Source organism: Hemiscyllium ocellatum, chromosome 4, assembly GCF_020745735.1.
Source record: "Hemiscyllium ocellatum isolate sHemOce1 chromosome 4, sHemOce1.pat.X.cur, whole genome shotgun sequence".
Taxonomy (NCBI): domain Eukaryota; kingdom Metazoa; phylum Chordata; class Chondrichthyes; order Orectolobiformes; family Hemiscylliidae; genus Hemiscyllium; species Hemiscyllium ocellatum.
In genome coordinates this window covers 55,743,916-55,762,958 of record NC_083404.1, presented here as the reverse complement: position 1 = coordinate 55,762,958, position 19,043 = coordinate 55,743,916, and the positions used below count along the sequence as shown (strand labels likewise).

Sequence of the window (19,043 nt, the reverse complement as noted above, 5' to 3'; positions counted from 1 at the left end):
GTGGAAGAGGAGTGAAGTGTTAGGGATGAAATTTAGAGGTGTCTGACTTACGTGTGAGGAGTCAGTAACAGCAAGTGGAAGTTAGCAGGGGTGTAACTTAGAAATGAGTTGAGCCTTTTGGAATGAAAAGATAATGTGTAAATGTCATCCCCAAAAGCCAAGTCTGACAGTGAACAGAATCAGGACTTCAGAATTGAATGAAAAGGGTTGAGGTGGCAAGTAAATAATAAAGTACACATACACAAATATACAAGTAAAGTATCTTGAAAATAAAGTTATATATGAAAGATAAAAATAGAATTTAGGCAAGGGTGTTCTTCAAAGCTGAAAGTGATATTTATGAGTTTTGCCTTGGGCACAGAGAGCATACTACGTAATGAAATTAGCAGTGTACATAAAATGAAATGGGTGGATGGGTAGCACATGCAAATTAATGCTTAACAGCATGAAGGAACATATTCTGAGAGTAAAAGAAAGGAATATATATCAGTAGACACTGATGGCTGTGAATGGAACAATTTAGGTGTTCAAATCCATAATCCCTTGGAAGTGCAAATGAATAAAGACACAAAAAGAGTTATCAGTTTATAAATACAAGAATCAAGGAGAAGAAGAGCAAATAAATTTTTAACAAAAATTTGGTCAGGTTAGAATTGTCCATTGTTTGGAAGTCTCCATTACAGAAGAAAACTAAACCTATTCACAGAGATGATTCCAGGGAGAAGAAACTGTTTTATAAGGAAGGGCTTGATCTATTGGAATCATTTTTACTGGGGCAGAGGAGATTTAATCAAAGTTGTCAACATTATTCGTCATTCCTGATGAAGGGCTTTTGCCCAAAGCGCTGATTCACCTGCTCCTCTGATTCTGCCTGATCTGCTGTGCTTTTCCAGCACCACACTTTTGACTCTCATCCCCAGTATCTGCAATCCTCACTTTTGCCTAACATTATAAATATCCTTAACTGAATGAATGAGCAAAGATTATTTTATTTGATTAGAGTCATTGATGAAGGCTCATAAATTTGTGATCATTGCTGAGAGTGAGCATGGAAAATATTTTCTACAAAAATTATTTGAACATGGAGTACCTTGATACAGCTGGTTGAGTCATTGACCTTAAAAAGATGCAATGATGAAAGTGGGTAAATATTTAAAACATTGGCAAATGTGGCAATCAGAGCAGGAATAGGACCTAGCAAAGATCTAGCATGTTTGACATCTTAAGTAAATGACCATCTATTCATGAACAGCTTTGGCTTTAACTGAGGAATGAACTATGGTAGTGTTTCAAATTATGTGTTTTAACATCTCCTATAGATCACAACAAAGACTCTTACAGCAGAGGTACAGGTCAAATGATAACACAATGATTTCAAGTATCCCTGTGTACACAAAAAAAATTAAAGATTATCCAAATTATCCAATGTAAATGATCATAAAGAAATGTATCATCTAGTAACAAACAGTACAACAACTTTAGTCCATTCCACGTTCATCAGTCTTTGCAGATGCATTGTATATAGAGTCTTTAAATCATGTAGGTCTCCTAATGGTATGTATGCATGTTACCATTGGCTGTTCCTCTGGTATCTTTTGTTTCCAGAGTGGTCTCTCTCCTTTGGCAAGTATCATTCCTGTTGCAAATGTCATTGTCATAGTAACTGTTGCCGTTCCATTTCTGATGTCGGGGAACAGTTGACCCATGAGACTGATTGATTGATTGTTGTTCTGTACTCTGTGCAGATCGTGAGATCGTTTTGTCTTGACCATTGTCTGCATTGAAGGTGCAATTTCTCTTGTTGAACATAGATATTTGCAGTTGTGATAATATACCTGGTCATTCATGTTCAGCATGCTGGACAATACAGGTTTCAAGTTGCCATTTGGAAGACTTTTGTTGAGTGTTTTGAATTCAGACTGATTTCAATTACTACATTTTGGCAATGACTTCGTAGTTATGGGTATTCTGTCATTTTACTTTGATTTTGTCACTCACACATTTATAATTATTTTTGGCTTCAGTTGTAATTTTGCTATTGGAAGAGTAGCTTGGCTGCAGTGTGACACGAGTCTTTGGAGTAGACAACTTTTCATGCCTTCTATAGCTGTATTTTTTTTCTGAATTTCTTCATTTGTTTTGAAACCGTTTTAGTCTATGAAAGAACTCGGGTATGACAATCAATGAGGGAAATCAAAATTTGAACATTCATCTTTACCACTATTGTAACAGTTGATGTGCTGGGAGCTTCTGCACACATTGGTAGCATTTTTATGCGTACGTTACTCTTGTCAGCAAATGTGCTGTTACACCAAAGACCGTTGATGTGATGTCATTATCCTTCATTTGTCCAGACTGTCAGAATCCAGTTAGATGTGTCAGTGTGTCACATACTGATTAATCATCTCATTCTTCCCTTGAATTCTGTTGAATAAATTCAGAAGTAATATTAATATTGGGTTCAAAGTGCACAAATACAAAGCCTGCATGAACTCCTTCATGAGATCTACGACTTGTAGCACTCTCCCCAGCATTTGTAGTAAGGTTACAAATCTTATTTGCTCAGGGTTTTGAACTAATTCTGTTGCTATTTAGTAGAAAATGTGATTAGATTAGATTAGATTCCCTACAGTATGGAAACAGGTCATTTGGCCTCAAGTCCACACTGACTCTCCGAAGAGTAACACACCTAGACCCATTCCCCTACTCTATACTTACCCCGACTAATGCACCTAACAGTATGGGCAATTTCGCATGACCAATTTACTTGACCTGCACACCTTTAGATTGTGGGAGGAAACCAGGGCACCCAAAGGAAACCCACACAAACACAGGGAGAATGTGCAAACTCCACACAGACATTGCCTGAGGGGGGAATTGAACCCAGGTCACTGGCGCTGTGAGGCAGCAGTGTTAACTGCTGAGCCATTATGCTGCCCTGATATGGACCCATTTTATACAATAATTCACAGATGCAGACTGTTGTCTTTTTAAAATTTCTTTATGATTCATTTAGTGGCTGGTTGTCTTATAGCTTTGATATTCTACACATTTCCAGCTGCACCACTCACCTCATATTTCAAAACATGAAGTTTTCATGCTTCTTATATTCTGCACCCAAAAGTATTTGCAGAAAAGGTAGAGGTCAAATGAGTGTGGCAAGTCAGCTGGTACACTAAAGACATAATTGCAGTTCTCCAAACATTACAAGAGAAAGTTTATTAGTAATCTTGATTCTCATTGCTGTTGTTCTGTCCTGGTGGCTTGCGGCTCCATGCAAATTAATAAATGTAAATATGAATCAGTTACATTCTGTTGGAAATGCATGAAAGAAATTTTAATGAGTGAAGCATTTTGTAAATTGTACAAGAAAAAGATTTTGAATATTTCTGAGAAAGATACAAATAACAGAATTATGATGGCCAGATCGTATCTGTTACTTTAACCAATTATTCATAAATGTGGACCTTGCAGTGAGTAAACTATTAGAACAGTATTATGGGATATGAAGTGTAAGTGCATGCACAGTGTACAACTTCAGTGAAAGCTGAAAAAGGTTTCCAAGACTTCAGTTTAGTGATAATGAACCACTTTTTTTTAATTAGTTCTTGAATATGTTTCCTCCATCCACTGCAGTCTAATAACTGATGGTATTGGACAAGCCAAGTACCAGAATGAAGAGATTCCAGAAACAGAATGAAACCTGGATTGACAGCTTTTCTCGTACAGTTCGTTATCATGGTAGTTAGTCACTGAAACGGCAAGCTGAAGATGTCCTGTACATGTTACTTACCCAAAAAAGCAAACCAAGAAATATATTCCAGTTTGAAACATCTTAACACACATTAAACAAAGTTTTAACTTGTTTCCCAACACTGTACACTACACAGACTCGAGTCCAGAGAAATTATACTCCTCCTATCTCAATTCTTTAATTGTATACTAAAAACTCCTTCCAGTTTCTCTCTCATGACCTTTAGACATAATTTTATGATTCCTCTCAATCTAATTACTGAACCTTTTCAATTCTATCAACCTGAAGTTTTCTGTCCCAAATACCCCTGGCTTGGAAACTTTACAAATCTAGGCAGATAAATATTGCTGCACAATGACTGGTTTCCTGTGAACTAAAACCTGTGAGGAGAGAAATGAAAAACTTCCTTCTGAAGTCAACCCTTGATTCTTCTCAACTAACACACTTGTGTTTTCTGAACAGAAAACAAAACTAATGACTTATTGTGGTTTACATTGCCTGTCATAAACTCAAAAGTATCAACATCTTACTCATTTAACACACCAAGGGTAACCTCAAGCCTTAGAACCGGCTCATTTAAGTAACTATTCCAGAATGACTTTTTGACCTTTTTCTAAAAAGAAATCACAAAACTAAACCAAATCTGTTTCCCTTTTTTAATAAAATTCAAATTCCAGAAATAGTAATCTATTGTACACAGCCGTCACAATATATAATTAAGCTCAGTTATCTCTTTTTGTCTGTAGAAAACCTAACTTTAATTTCCCAGTATAAACAAATCACAAATATTTTAGTTCTCTCCTGTGTCTCAATATCTTAAAGACATTGATCATTTTCATCAGAACCTATTAATCGAAAAGGCTTCTTGAATTCTTCTGTTCGGATTGTTTCAAATGACTTTTACGATCAAGCAAACATAGATGCTATCAGAAGGTCACTTGCACTTCCTCTTTTGTAAATTAACCATTATGTTCAATATGGTGTTAATGAAGATGCTGCATAATATAGTCATACCCTTTTGTTCTGAGGCAGGATTTCTCGCAACTGAAAATTAATTAATTAATAACTTAGAATTCTGAAATCCTGTGTTGCTTATGCTGGGAATTATGTTGTGAGAATTGTAATATATGTGGTACTTGCATATGCCCTTCAGCTGGCAGGTAACTCTGAGAAAATATTTAATGCAAATTAGGCTTTTGAGAGAGATTAGGTCCTCCAAGGAAAAATGTTAGGTATTCGAATACTATTTTATAGATATGCTAAATTGTATTCTCAAAACATTTTTATTTTACAATAAATCTTTTCAGTCTGAGAAGAAAAATAGCAAGTGTAAGATGTATGACAAGCCATTTTGAATGACTTTGATTTGTTCTTAATAAGTGGCATATTTGTCATTTCCCATCATTTAAGGCTTCCAATTATTTCAGTCAAAAGGATCAATGTTCTTTTAGTAATTTCATCGTTAATTTTTAAAAAAATATTGCTTCCTTGACAATTTATGTTGACCACATTTTAAATGTTTCTGTTTTAAGAATTTGACTAAGGTGATATTTACATAAACAATTATAATGCATGTTAAAATGTATTCTCCATGTCATATTGAGAATGTTATTTCATCTTTTGGCGATAATGATGGTATGGAAAAATCAGAAGACATTTTACATCCAATATAAGCACAAGGGTTAAAAAAAAGCAATTATTCTCCATAGAAGTTTCCTCCCATCCTACTTTAATATTATCAGCATGTTTTTCTGTTCTGTTACTAATCACATAGATACCTAGATTTCTCTTATGTGCTTATACGCTATTTGCCGAACGTCATGGCAGATTTCATATTCTAAAGATTATTTGTGTCATGAAATTTTGAATTCATTACTTGGATTCATTAATGACAGCTCTTATTTAGGTATCCCGGTTTTAGACTCCTCCCCTCTCCCTTTCCAGTAGCGGTAACATTGTGCAGAATCTTATTCAGGCATCAGGAGTCTCAGCAACCAGCTGGACAACTGGTAAGAGAGTTGTATTGTTTCCAAGAAAGACCCAATTAACCACATACCAATCAGGCAATGGGGAGCCCATCAATGAGTCTTCACCTATAGTAAAAACCTCAAAGGCAAAGTTCATTTAGCAAGAGCTGCTGGCCAATCAGAAGCTGGTATTTCTTGTGTTCAGCAGGGCACTGAAGGTAGGCCAGGGTTGTTGCTGGGAAAGCACTCCTGAAATTCCATCAACAGCAGGACCAAGGACCAATATGCATGATGTAGGGAAGGGAGTATCCTGGGTTGGGATGAGTGGAAAAGGGATTTGGAAGCAAGGGCAAGAGGTTGGCTTTCAGAGGGTACTCTTTTTCCTGAAGCCTCTGATTGCCTTGATCAGGGACAATTTCCCACTCGACCCAACCCAAGGTGTCAACATCCTGAAGTTTGACCTGTCAAGTATGCTGCACAGTATTGGGCTCAGCAGTGTTATTCCCAGCAATGATGGGATGATGCCTTTAAATGGTTCTTAATTGGCAGAACTGCAGGAAGGTCAACTATGGGGCTTTCCACCCAGAATTTCATACTGGTGGAAAGAGGAAGGTGGAAGATTTAGTTATACTGTCACCCTGCCTATTTAAGCATGCTTCAAAGCTCACCACCTCTGTGATCAGAAATGTCTTTCCATTTTACCTTTACATAGTAACCACTGTACCCTTTCATCATTTTAAAACCTTCTATAAGACTACTATTCAGCCTTCTTTACAGAAGAGAGTCCAGTCTTCTGAATCTTTCCTGATGGTTATAACTTCTTAAATCTCAAAAGATACTGATAAATATTTATTTCACCTTTTCCAGTACCTCTTTTTTTTGTGATGCGTATATAAGAACTGTGCACAATACTCTCATCATGTTTTAAACAAAGTTCTATTCAAGATTATCAGACTACTTCTCTGCCTAGTTTCCAGAAATGTAACCCAGACAATTTTATGGGCTTGTTCACTAGTGTTGCTACTGTAAATGATTTGAAAAATTGCACTAAGTCCCTTTTGTTTTTCTATTCTATTTAGATTATTATTTTTTCCACCAAAATATACCATCACACTTAATTTGCCAGTTGTACTTCTATTCTGCCAATTTATTAAAGTTTTCCTGTATTTCTTTGCAGTCTACTCCAAGTTGGTGACTTCTACCAACTTTGAAATTACACTTCCAATTCTCAAGTCCACAATGTTTCTGTAATAAGTGAACAATGGTGGCCCAAGCAGTAATCTCCATGGAACACCACTGATTGATGGAAGCAAATTCAAAAAGAAGTTTCAAAGGGGGATTGGAGGTCAGACCATATTTGGAGTACTGTATGGAGTTTTGGACCCCATATCTCATGAAGGATGTACTGGCCCTGGAGCTTGTTCAGAGGAGGTTCACGGGAATGGTCCAGAAATGAAAAGCTTAATATATGAGGAATGTCTGAGGACTCTAGGTCTTTATTCGATGGAGTTTAGAAGGATGAGTGGGGATCTAATTGAAACTTAGCGAATAGTGCAAGGCCTGGACAGAGTGGATAGAACGTAGAATGTTATAGTGCAGTAGAGGCCCTTCAGCTCTTGATATTGCGCCGGCCTGTGAAACCAATCTGAAGCCCATCTAACCTACACTATTCTATTCTTGATCATATGCCTATGCAATAACCATTTAAATGCCTTTAAAGTTGGCGAGTCCACTACTGTCTACTGTTGCAGGCAGTGCGTTCCATGCCCCTACTACTGAGTAAAGAAACTACCTCTGACATCTGTCCTATATCTGTCACCACTCAATTTAAAGTTATATCTCTTCATGCTAGCCATCTCCATCCGAGGAAAACGTCTCTCACTGTGCAACCTATCTAACCCTCTGATTATTTTATGTCTCAATTAAGTCAACTGTCAACCTTCTCTCTAATGAAAACAGCCTCAAGTCCTTCAGCCTTCCCTCCATACCAGGCAACATCCTAGTAAATCTCCTCTGAACCCTTTCCAAAGCTTCCACATCCTTTCTATAATGTGGTGACCAGAACTGTATGCAATACTCAAAGTGGGAGCGCACCAGAGTTTGTACAGCTGCAGCATGACCTTGTGCTTCCGAAACTCAATCAGTCTACCAGTATAAGCTAACACACCATATGCCTTCTTATTATTCTACCAACCTGGGTGGCAGCTTTCAGAGATCTATGTATGTGGACACCGAGATCTCTGCTCATCTACATTACCACAAATCTTACCATTAACCCAGTACTCTGCATTCCTGTTACTTCTTCCAAAGAGAATCACCTCACATTTTTCTGCATTAAACACCATTTGCCACTTCTCAGCCCAACTCTGCAGTTTATCTATGTCCCTCTGTAATTTAAACCATCCATCGTCACAATCCAAAACTCTACTGACCTTAGTATCATCTGCAAATTTACTAACCCATCCTTCTATACCCTCATCCAGGTCATTTATAAAAATGACAAACAGCAGTGGACCCAGATGCTTCCATTGGTAGGAGACTAGGACCTGAGGGCACAGCCTCAGAGAAAAGGGAAGACCTTTTAGAACTGAGGTAAGGAGAAACTTCTTTAGCCAGAGATTGCTGAATCTATGGAATTTACTGCCAGGTCATTGAGTATATTAAGATGGAGATAGGTTCTTGATTGTCAAGTGGATTAAGGGTTACGGGGAAAATGGTGTTGAGAAATCTATTAGCCATAGTTGAATGGTGGAACAGACTAATGGGCTGAATGGCCTAATTTCTGCTCCTATGTCTTATGGTCTTATAAATTTACAAGCCTATGGAAAAAGGGTAGGAGAATGGATTAATAGCTGTTTAAAAGATCAATATCAGCGCATTGAGCAGAATGGCTTCTTCTTGTGCTGCATCATTTAATGCTTCTATTCATCTTCCACCAGTCTGACCACTTACCTTTAAAGTCTAGAGTGTGGTGTTGGAAAAGTACAGCAGGTCAAGCAGTATCCAAGAGCAGGAGAGTCATCATTTTGGGCAAAAGCTGTACACCCAGGAATCCTGATGAAGGGCTTTTGCCCGAAACATTATTTTCCTGCTCCTCAGATGCTGCCTGACCTGCTGTGCTTTTCCAGCACCACACTCCGATCTCTAATCTCCAGCATTTGCAGTCCTCATTTTTGCCCGCTTACTTTTAAAACCTACTGTCTAGTTTGAAGCCAGTTTTCAATCCATTTTACTACTTGTCCTTTCATCAAAGGCTTTTGAAAATTCAAGTATATTTCATCTACTAAATTGGCCAACCTTACTTGTAACTAGCAAAGTGGTTGGAGGGGTGATTACACTTCAGCTGTGGAGTTACCCAGATATTATGAACAAGGTTTTAAATTCTTTAACATTTCTTAGCTAACCATCAAAGGTGTGCTTCTCTAGCCCAAATCTTTGAATTCAGGGTTGGAGACCTTTGTGCAGGGTTCAGGATTGCCAGGAATTACTCATCAAAAGCTTAAACTTACTGGATAATTCCAACGTATGTCCACACCTCAGGATTGCCTCTTCCCCCGTCTATCCTAGCTCAATTTCCAGGGACCAAATGATTTGGGTCTATGTTTTCTGCTGTAGCTGCTTTCATTGTGTGAATGATCAGGATTGTCATTCTCTCTACATTTGAGCAAGTTCTAACTTATATGACTTCTTTCTGCAGATTTTCAGTTAATCTGTCACATGTGTTATGACACACCTCAATCTTATGGGACTTGAACCTGGGTCCTCTCACCCAGAGGGAGGGACACTACCAGTGTGCCAGAAGAGCCCTGATCACTTCTTTCTATAGTAAATGTATTTTTTAAAAATCTTCTGATTTACATCAACTGTATCAATAAATTAATTATTCAATATTTGTGCTATTTCACTGTTATCACTTGAATTTTTACATACAGTATATCTCTTGTCACCTTTCTCAGTCTTGAATTGTTTTGGTTTTCAGGTGACTTTACATTTCATTTCTCCTTATGTGTCCTGATAATTTGATTGGGTGTCTACTTTTGACTTCTTCTTTCCGAACCCTTTATTCCCTCATCATGCTCTTTTCAGTCAAAATAGTTAGTGTATGACTTTTCCTGATTTTCAGTTTTGCCCTTACTGTCTCTGCTAGTGACACTGAAGGAAGGTAGTGCCTTCAGCTCTGCTTCTTAGAGTCATAGGGATGTACAGCACAGAAACAGACCCTTCAGTCCAACTCGTTCATGCCGATCAGATACCCCAACCTAATCTAGTCCCACTTGCCAGCACCGGCCCATATCTCTACAAACTCATCCTGTTCATATACCCATCCAGATGCCTTTTAAATGTTGCAATTGTACCAGCCTCCACCACTTCCTCTGGCAGCTCATTCCATATATGCATCATCATATGCATGAAAACGTTGTCCTTTAGGTGTCTTATATCTTTCCTCCTCATCCTAAATCTATGCTGTCCAGTTCTGGACTACCTCACCCCGGGAAAAGATCCTGTCTATTTACCTTATCCATACCCTTCATTATATTATAAACCTCTATAAGGTCACCCCCTCAGCCTCCAACACTCCAGGGAAAACAGCCCTAGCTCTTTCAACCTCTCCCTTAAGCTCAAATCCACCAACCGTGGCAACATCCTTGTAAATCTTTTCTGAACCCTTTCAAGTTTTACAGCATCCTCCCGAAAGGAAGGAGACCAGAATTGCACATGGTATTCCAAAAGTGGTCTAACCAACATCCTGTACAGCTGCAACATGACCTCCCAACTCTAATACTCAATGCTCTAATCAATAAAGGAAACATACCAAATACCACTTCACTGTCCTATCTACCTGTGACTCTACTTACAAAGAGCTATGAACTTGCACTCCAAGCTCTCTTTGTTCAGCAACACTCCCTCGGACCTTACCATTAAGTGTTTAAGTCCTGATAAAATTTGCTTTCCCACAATGCGACACCTCGCATTTATCTGAATTAAATTCCATCTGCCACTCCTCAGCCCATTGGCCTATCTGATCAAGATCTGTTGCAATCTGAGGTAACCTTCTTTGCTGTCCACTACACCTCCAATTTTAGTGTCATCTGCAAACTTACTAACTACACCTCTTATGTTCACATCCAAATCATTTATATAAATGACTAAAAGTAGTGGACCCAATACCAATCCTTGTCGCACTCCACTCGTCACAGGCCTCCAGTCTGAAAAACAACCCTCCACACCACCAACTACCTTTGAGCCAGTTCTGTATCCAAATGGCTAGTTCTCCCTGTATTTCATGAGATCTAAAAAAAACCTTCTTATGCTGTGTGTAAACAATATATCTCAGAACTAAGAAATAGACTTCAAACAAAAAAGCTGGTTCAAATAGTCCAAGAAAGAATATTAGTTTTTGGGAGTGTGAACCTGTAGCTTTTTTAAAAATCCATTAACAATGGGAGATAGAGTAGATTTTTATTTGTCATTTCTACCATATACAACTGAGTAAACAAGACCACGTTCCTCCAGGACCAAGGTGCTACATGAACAGCACAAACTACACGATCATACAAAGAGCAGCATAAAGTGCATGGATGTGCAAAACATGCAAATTATAGCATAATGAAAGAATGATAATTAATAGGCATTGTTCTAACAGCAATTTGAAGTTGTGCAAAGAATTTCAGATGTAAAAGAGTCTGACCATTGTGTTAAGGTGCCTGATGGCTTGGACAGTTGCACAGTCTGGCCGTGAGACACCGAATGCTCCGTTATCTTCTGCCAGATGGCAGGAGGGAGACGAGTTTGAATGAGAGGTGTGTGGGGTCTTCCACAATGCTGTTAGCCTTTTGGATGCAGAGTATGGTGTAAATGTCTATAATGGAGAGGAGGGAGTCATAGACCCCGATCATCTTCTCAGCTGACCTCCCTATCTGTTGTAGGGTCTTCCGATCAGAGATGGTGCAATTCCTGAACCAAGCAGTGATGCAGCAGCTCAGGGTACTCTCAATGAACCCTCTGTAAAATATGGTGAGGATGGAGGATGGAAGATGGAAAGTGGGCTTTCCTCAGTCTATGCAGAAAGTAGAGCTGCTGCTGGGCTTTCTTGGCTATGGAGTTGGTGTTGAGGGAACAGGTGAGATTCTCCGCCAGGTGGATGCCAAGAAATATGGTGCTCTTCACGATCTCCATGGGGGGACCGTCGATGTCCAGCGGAGTGGTTGCTCCATGCCGTCTTGAAGTCAACAACCACCTCTTTCGTTTTGTCCACATGGAGAGACAAGTTGACTTCTTTTGAGTATTGTTGATTTATTGTTTTAGAATGTTCTGGATTATCTCAATTGTTGTGGAATTTGTCGCAGCTGACAATGTGAATAATGTTCTCGGAACAAGTTGTTAAATGTGGATTTGCCTGAAGCCTCCTGACTAAAATGTAAACTCTTTATAAAGATTTATTTTTTCAAATTTTTGTAGTTATAAGACATCAATCAGATGGAAAAAATTCAATGAAGAGCTCTGTGATTTTAGTACAGTTTACACAGTATGGCAGTGGTAGGCTTATTGATTCTTAGTCCTTAATTATTGGAAAGTTCTTGTTTCACGGATTTTTTTTTCTCCTAAAATAATGCGCTGTTTAAAAAAAATGAATTCCCACTACTGTTCTATCCTTTTCTCCCCACCCTCATTAGCACCATGCCAGTATATTTTCGTTTATGTTCCCTCACCCCATTCTCACCACAAGAAAAGTTTTACCAAGTCTTTTTTTTTGGTCTTTTGAGGAAGGCATAAGTAAGACATTCATTATCTTAAAACATATTGTATTACGATCGCTAATACTTGGATGTTACCCTGTGATTGATTATCACTGATTTAGTCTAGCTCACTTTCCGTGAATATATTCTGTAATGATTCTTATTAGACTTAAATATTGGGTAAAAAGAGTCCTGCTTGCACACACAATCCACACCATTTCTCCCATCTCTTAATGTCAGTTGATTTAGTTTAAAAAAAGTTCTGAAAAGGATATATGTCAATGTTCATGTTCAAAGTTGTGAATAGGATATGCCTTCACTGGCCATGACAGATGTATTTGTTTACTCGAAGGATATTATTCTTTTGTTAAATGACAAATTAAGCACTTATCTTGAATTTCTTGATGTACTTCTTCTTTACCAAGTCTCTGTCACTTTTTCCTGTTGCTGCTTTAGCTGCTGCTTAGATTTTCTTGTTTTTGTTGAGTTGCTGATCATTCCTGTCAATGCTTTCAAACAGATGCTTTAAGATGTTGTCCCTTTTATCATGCAATGCACTATTAGTCTGTCAGGATGAGCTAGGTAGTACTAGGTTATGGCAGCACCGAGTGTGGAGCTATGGGAGAGGTCATGGCAGCTGAGAATGTAGGGAATGTTTTGCCAAATGGGAGATCTGTGGAATGTGACAAGATCCAGGACCACTGGAAGTTCCCTGTGTGGCATGAGGAGTAGGGGTCTGCGAGCAGCATAATTTTACCAGAACAGGTGAGGGTAAATGTTGGACCTAGTCAGCAAATGTTTTTCATAAGAACACACACAGATCAAGGAAGTTAATTAAGTGAGAAAAAAAAATTGAATATTCCAAACACGAGGTGATCTGGTTCCCATATTAAGTTAGATAGATTGGACTCGAATAATCTGATACCTGGACTCCCAAGGATTATATGTGAAAAATGATTACACAAACAGGCTGTATTCCCTGAAATTTACAATATTAGGGGGAAATCATTATCTCCTTTTATGGAGGTGGATAGAATGGTGGTGAGAAGAAAACTTTCTGCACCACCTCAGCAAGTGGAGTCAAGGCAAGAAGATCCATGGATGATTTTCTCTACTCATCAGCATTTTAAGGCCCTTAAGTCACAGAGGTATACAGTGCAGAAACAGGCCCTTTGGCCCAACTTGTCCATGATGACCAAGTTTCTTAAAATGAACCAGTCCCATTTGTCTGCATTTGGCCTCTAAACTTTCCCTATCCACTTATCTGTCCAAATGTGTTTTAAATGTTGTAACTGTACCAGTCTCTACCAATTCCTCTGGCAGCTTGTTCCATATACTCAACATAGTCTGTGTGGAAAATGTTGCCCCTCAGATCCTTTTTAAACCTTTCCCCTTTTGCCTTAAAACTCTGCCCTCAATTAGTGGCCACATATGGGCCTAACCTCACCATTTCCCCAATTACCTGCCTCCCCAGTACATTACAAAGTTTCCCAACTGGGAAAGCAATTTTGGGGTAACAATAGTCAAGGGGATGGTCTCTGAAATCCAACATTTGCCTTTGCTTCTAAGCCTTGAGACCCCACCTCTCTGCGACCAGACCCTGTGAGGAGAAAAAAAAACTTCTCACTGCTAGATCTTCAGAAAAGTAGGTCACTTCAGGCATACTTTTTGACCCAAAAGTTGCTATTTTTAAATGGCAGTATCTAAGTGACTTGTGTCACTAGCTGTGAGGGTGAGAAATTCACCCATGCTCATCTCCCACCCGTATAACATGCTTGTCCTACAGTAAGAAAAAGTAGAGGAAATTCTGGCCGTAGGAACTACTGCGGCTGATTGAAAAATTCAGGATGGGAGGACATGGCCTACAATTTAATGACAGTCCTTTCAAGAGAAAAAGTGAACAGGCTGGTGCTGTTTTCCCTCGAGCATCGGAGGCTGAGGGGTGACCTTATAGAGGTTTACAAAATTATGAGGGGCATAGATACGATAAAGAGACAGTCTTTTCCCTGTGATTGGGGAGTCCAGAACTAGAGGGCATAGGTTTAGGGTGAGAGGGAAAAGATATAAAAAAGACCTAAGGGGCAACTTTTTCACGCAGAGGGTGGCGTGTGTATGGAATGGGCTGCCAGAAGATGTGGTGGAGGCATTTGGATGGGTATATGAATAGGAAGGTTTTGGAGGGATATGGGCTAGCTGCTGGCAGGTGGGGCTAGATTGGGTTTTATGCTGTACATCTCTATGACTACTTGCAAGGAGCGGTGTAGTTTTGGAACACTGTTCTGTGAATGACAGTTGTTGCTCAGTCAATTGCTAACTTCAAATATCAGAATAATAGCCTTGGTTATCATAAATATAAAAGGACATGGGGCAAAAGTGTGATTGTGATTTCACGGAACTTTCATTGTACTAATAAAATGATATGGTTATTTTGAGGCAATATATGAATAAGTTATTCCACAGATAGTAGTTACAACGCGGAGGTAAATCATAGAGATGGATGTGAAAGTAAGCTAGACATATGAGGGATAAAGGAATGGTATGATGGTGTTGATGGGGTTAGATAAAGGTGTGTGGGCAAAGCGCACCCTGTGAAGCTTCCATTGATCAGTTGGATCGAAGCTCTATGCCATGTGCTGTAAATCTTGTGTTCCTGAAATTCTTCTATAAAGCACAAAGTTAAGAGATTGTGCATAATTGAAGTGAAATGTTTAAGTTGGTTGTGTGGCGACGGTAGCTGCTGCCCATCGGTTGTGAAATGGCGTGAGGCGTAGGTAGTGAGTACAGCAGGATCGAGAGGTGGGTCAAGTGCGAACAGCAACAACTGAGAACAGGCAAAGAGGAGCAGTCAGGCGGACCTGGCGCTAGGACAGTGTGCAGCAGGCAGATGGCAGGTGAGGTACCCACGTCCGACTCATCTCCCGTAGGTAATCGGCGCAAGCGAGCTGAAGGACTCTCCCACCCCCCAAACAACACTTCGGCACGGCGAGCGATAGGCAAGTGGGCTTCTGGTTGACGGGGAGAATGTCGGCACGGTCGAGCGCTGTACCTGAAGGGTGCGGCCATACCCCGCGGGGGCGTGCAGAGAAAGCCGTTGGTTCGGAGCGCGAGGCAAGGCGAGGGTGCTTTTTAAACGGCCCATCCGCTCGAGCTGGGACCGTTGGTGCGCCCGGGCGCCGGGTTGCTCACGAGCGGACGAGGCGCTTGCGGGGGGCGCGGGCGGGTGCAGGGTCCAACCGACCGGACAGAGGCCCGGCCTCACGTTGGCGGGCTTAAGCAACACATGGCCACGCTCTCTCCCTGTTCTGACGATGAGTCCCCGAAACTCGAAACGTTAAGCCAGACCTGCTTAGTTTCGCCTGCAATCTCTGTTTTTGTCCCTGTCTGTCACTGCCCGCCGGGGATGTCGGACGCAAGGTGACTCGCAAACACCAATCGGCTGCAATGGTGAAACACTTCCTGTGCTTATCGGCACCCCCACACCCGGGGCAGCGACGGCCGCAGCAGCGGTAGCTATGTTTTTTCTATCCGCTCATTCCTTGGCAGGGGGTTTGTGTGCGGGGCCGAGGGAGGAAGCTGGAGAAGAGTCGGACTGGAAGAAGCGTAGGGAGAAGATAGGCGGAGTGCGAGGGCACTGTGCCGTTTGTGGGAAAGAGAGGGACCCTGTCTCGGGGTGAGAGTCCCTGGCAATGGGCAAGATTAAAGGGAGGGGCTCTGGGGAGCTGTGGAGAAGGAGGCAGAGATAAGGGAGAGAAAGGAAAGAGGTTTTTGGTCTGGTGGCAAATAGGGATGTTTCAGGAGGGATGTATTTCGCCTTGCTTTGCGCTAAAGGAGGGCCAGTGTGTGGAAGGAAGAGGAACCCTTCCTGGCGGCAAATGGGTATGGCCATGGGATGGATTGGAGAAGAGATTGGAAGCCTCTCCTGGTATGGGGAGGAAATGGGTTTAAGGAGTGTTAAGGATCTGCCCTAGTGGAAGGGGTAGGGAAAAGTTAAGAGTTCTTGCCTCAAGGATGTCAAGAAAGGCAAGAGTGCCCAAAGAATGGTGTAGGAGGAAAGGTTAGGGGAGAGCTAAAAAAAAACCTACCCAGCAGGGAGAGGAGATATGAGTGGTGTGGGATAAAGGGAAGTGAAACTTGTATTCATTTGTCGTGGGGTGTAGAGGGGACACCTGGATTGCTCATAGTTGAAAAGGAAGCATCATGCTTTTGGAAGGGCAGTAGAGAAGAAAGAGGAACAAACTGCGACAGGGGATGAAAAATAGCAGACGTAGATTTTGCGAATGCAAAGGAGAGGAGGGATGTGGGGAGAGGGGGACCCTTTCTGTGGAGATTGAGAAGAATACGGGTTGATGTTTGTGGTGGAGTTTAAGTGAGGAACCTGCCCAGTGTATGTGAAAGGGTGGGTCAGTGGAAAACAAAGACCTGGTTGTTCTTGGGAAGAGACATAGGGCAAGAGAGAGATGTTATGGGGATAGGGCAAACTTATCCATTGTGAAGGGAGTGAAGTGGGGGATTCTGTCCTTTAAGGAACAGAGAGAAATGGGCCTAGACAGTGGTGTGATAGAGAAATAATTACCAGTGGTAAAGTTGTGTTTGGCAAGACAAAGAGAAATACCTTTTCCATCTACTGCATTTGTGGTTATTCCCACCCACAAAATCACAATTTTGTTCTTCATTCATCATGATACCTCTGCAACTTTAAACAAACCATGCTTCAACTTTTATGTTCTCTTCAGTAAACCCCTTCCACCATTTGTTTCAACTGGTACAGTTCTCCTCTTACACATTGTTGAATTCTAAGAACTCGGGTTTGAATGTGATTTAAAAACCGAAAGAACTGCGGGTGCAGAATCAGAATCCGAAACAAAAACAGAGGTTGATGGAAAATCTAAGCAGGTTTGGCAGCATCTGTGAAGAGAAATCAAAATTAACATTTCTGGTCTGGCGACCCTTCCTCAGAATTGGTAGCTAGGAGAATGTTGGTTTATATGCAGAAGATAAGATGAAGGAGAGGGTAAGGAATAATTGATAGGTAGGGATTTAGCTGTTCACCATCAAACTGGACCATACAAATCTGTTCACTATAGAATGATTTTGGAATGCAAAAATAACCTCCTGCCTTCTCCATGACAAACCTTTTGGACCTTCCACCCTCCGCTCTAATGGTTTTGACTTCCTTGAAACCATGAGTGTTCAGCCACATTTACTGTTTCTGTTAGCATACCGAGCCAAATTTCTTCTGATGCGTCGTCCTTGTCTTAGCAATGATATCATTTTTCCAAGGGGTCATAGAGAAGTACAGCATGGAAACAGATCCTTCGGTCCAACCTGCCCATGCCGACAAGATATCCCAACACAATCTAGTCTCACCTGCCAGCACATGGCCCACACCCTTCCAAATCCTTCCTATTCATATACCCATCCAAATGCCTTTTAAATGTTGCAATTGTACCAGCCTCCACCACATCCTCTGACAGCTCATTCCATACACTTAACACCCTCTGCATGAAAAAGTTGCCCCTTAGGTCTCTTTTATATCTTTCCCCTCTCACCCTAAACCTATGCCCTCTAGTTCTGGACTCCCCGACCCCAAGGAAAAGACTTTGTCTATTTAACTTATCCATGCTCCTCATAATTTTGTAAACCTCTAAGGTCACTCCTCCGCCTCCAACGCTCCAAGGAAAACAGCCCCCGGCTGTTCAGCCTCTCCCCATAGCTCAAATTCTCCAACCCTGGCAACATCCTTGTAAATCTTTTCTGAACCCTTTCAAATTTCACAACATCTTTATGATAGGAAGAAGACCAGAATTGCACGCAATATTCCAATAGTGGCCTCACCAATGTTCTGTACAGCTGCAAGATGACCTCCCAACCCTGTACTCAATACTCTGACCAATAAAGGAAAGCATACCAAACGCCGCCTTCACTATCCTATCTACCTGTGACTCCACTTTCAAGAGCTATGAACTTGCACGCCAAGGTCTCTTTGTTCAGCAACACTCTCTAGACCTTACCATTAAGTGTATAAGTCCAGCTAAGATTTGCTTTCCCAAAATGCAGCCTCTCGCATTTATCTGAATTAAACTCCATCTGCCACTCCTCAGCCCGTTGGCCCATCTGATCAAGATCCTGTTGTAATCTAAGGTAACCTTCTTAGCTGTCCATTACACCTCCAATTTTGGTGTCATCCTGCAAACTTACTAACTATACCTCTTATGCTCACATCCAAATCATTTATATAACTGACAAAAAGTAGAGGACCCAGCACCGATCCTTGTGGCACTCCACTGGTCACAGGCTTTTGGTCTGAAAAAACCACCCTCCATCACCACCCTCTGTCTTCTACCTTTGAGCCAGTTCTGTATCCAAATGGCGAGATCTCCCTGTATTCCATGAGATCTAATGTTGCTAACCAATCTCCCATGGGGAATCTTGTCGAATGCCTTACTGAAGTCCATATAGCTCACATCTCCTGCTCTGCCCTCATCAATCCTCTTCAGTTGTCAGGATGGCTGGTTTGCAACACAGAGAGATATCAAATTAGGTTCAGCACCAGCTGAGGTTACCACAAAGTATTCTCCTTCTCAA

The 19,043-nt window shown here is 40.9% G+C and overlaps 1 protein-coding gene across 4 annotated transcripts in view; it reads left to right on the top strand.

Moving 5' to 3' along the window:
• LOC132813608 (CYFIP-related Rac1 interactor B) overlaps positions 1-19,043 on the top strand; it is a 188,509-nt gene that overhangs the window by 22,456 nt on the left and 147,010 nt on the right. Inside the window, exon 1 of one of the 4 annotated variants that reach the window (XM_060823225.1) lies at positions 15,309-15,349. The exons of the other annotated variants lie outside the window; for them this stretch is intronic. The gene's annotated coding sequence lies outside the window, so the exon portion shown is untranslated. Of the gene's footprint in view, positions 1-15,308; positions 15,350-19,043 lie in introns of those variants that run through there. 4 annotated transcript variants of the gene reach the window in all.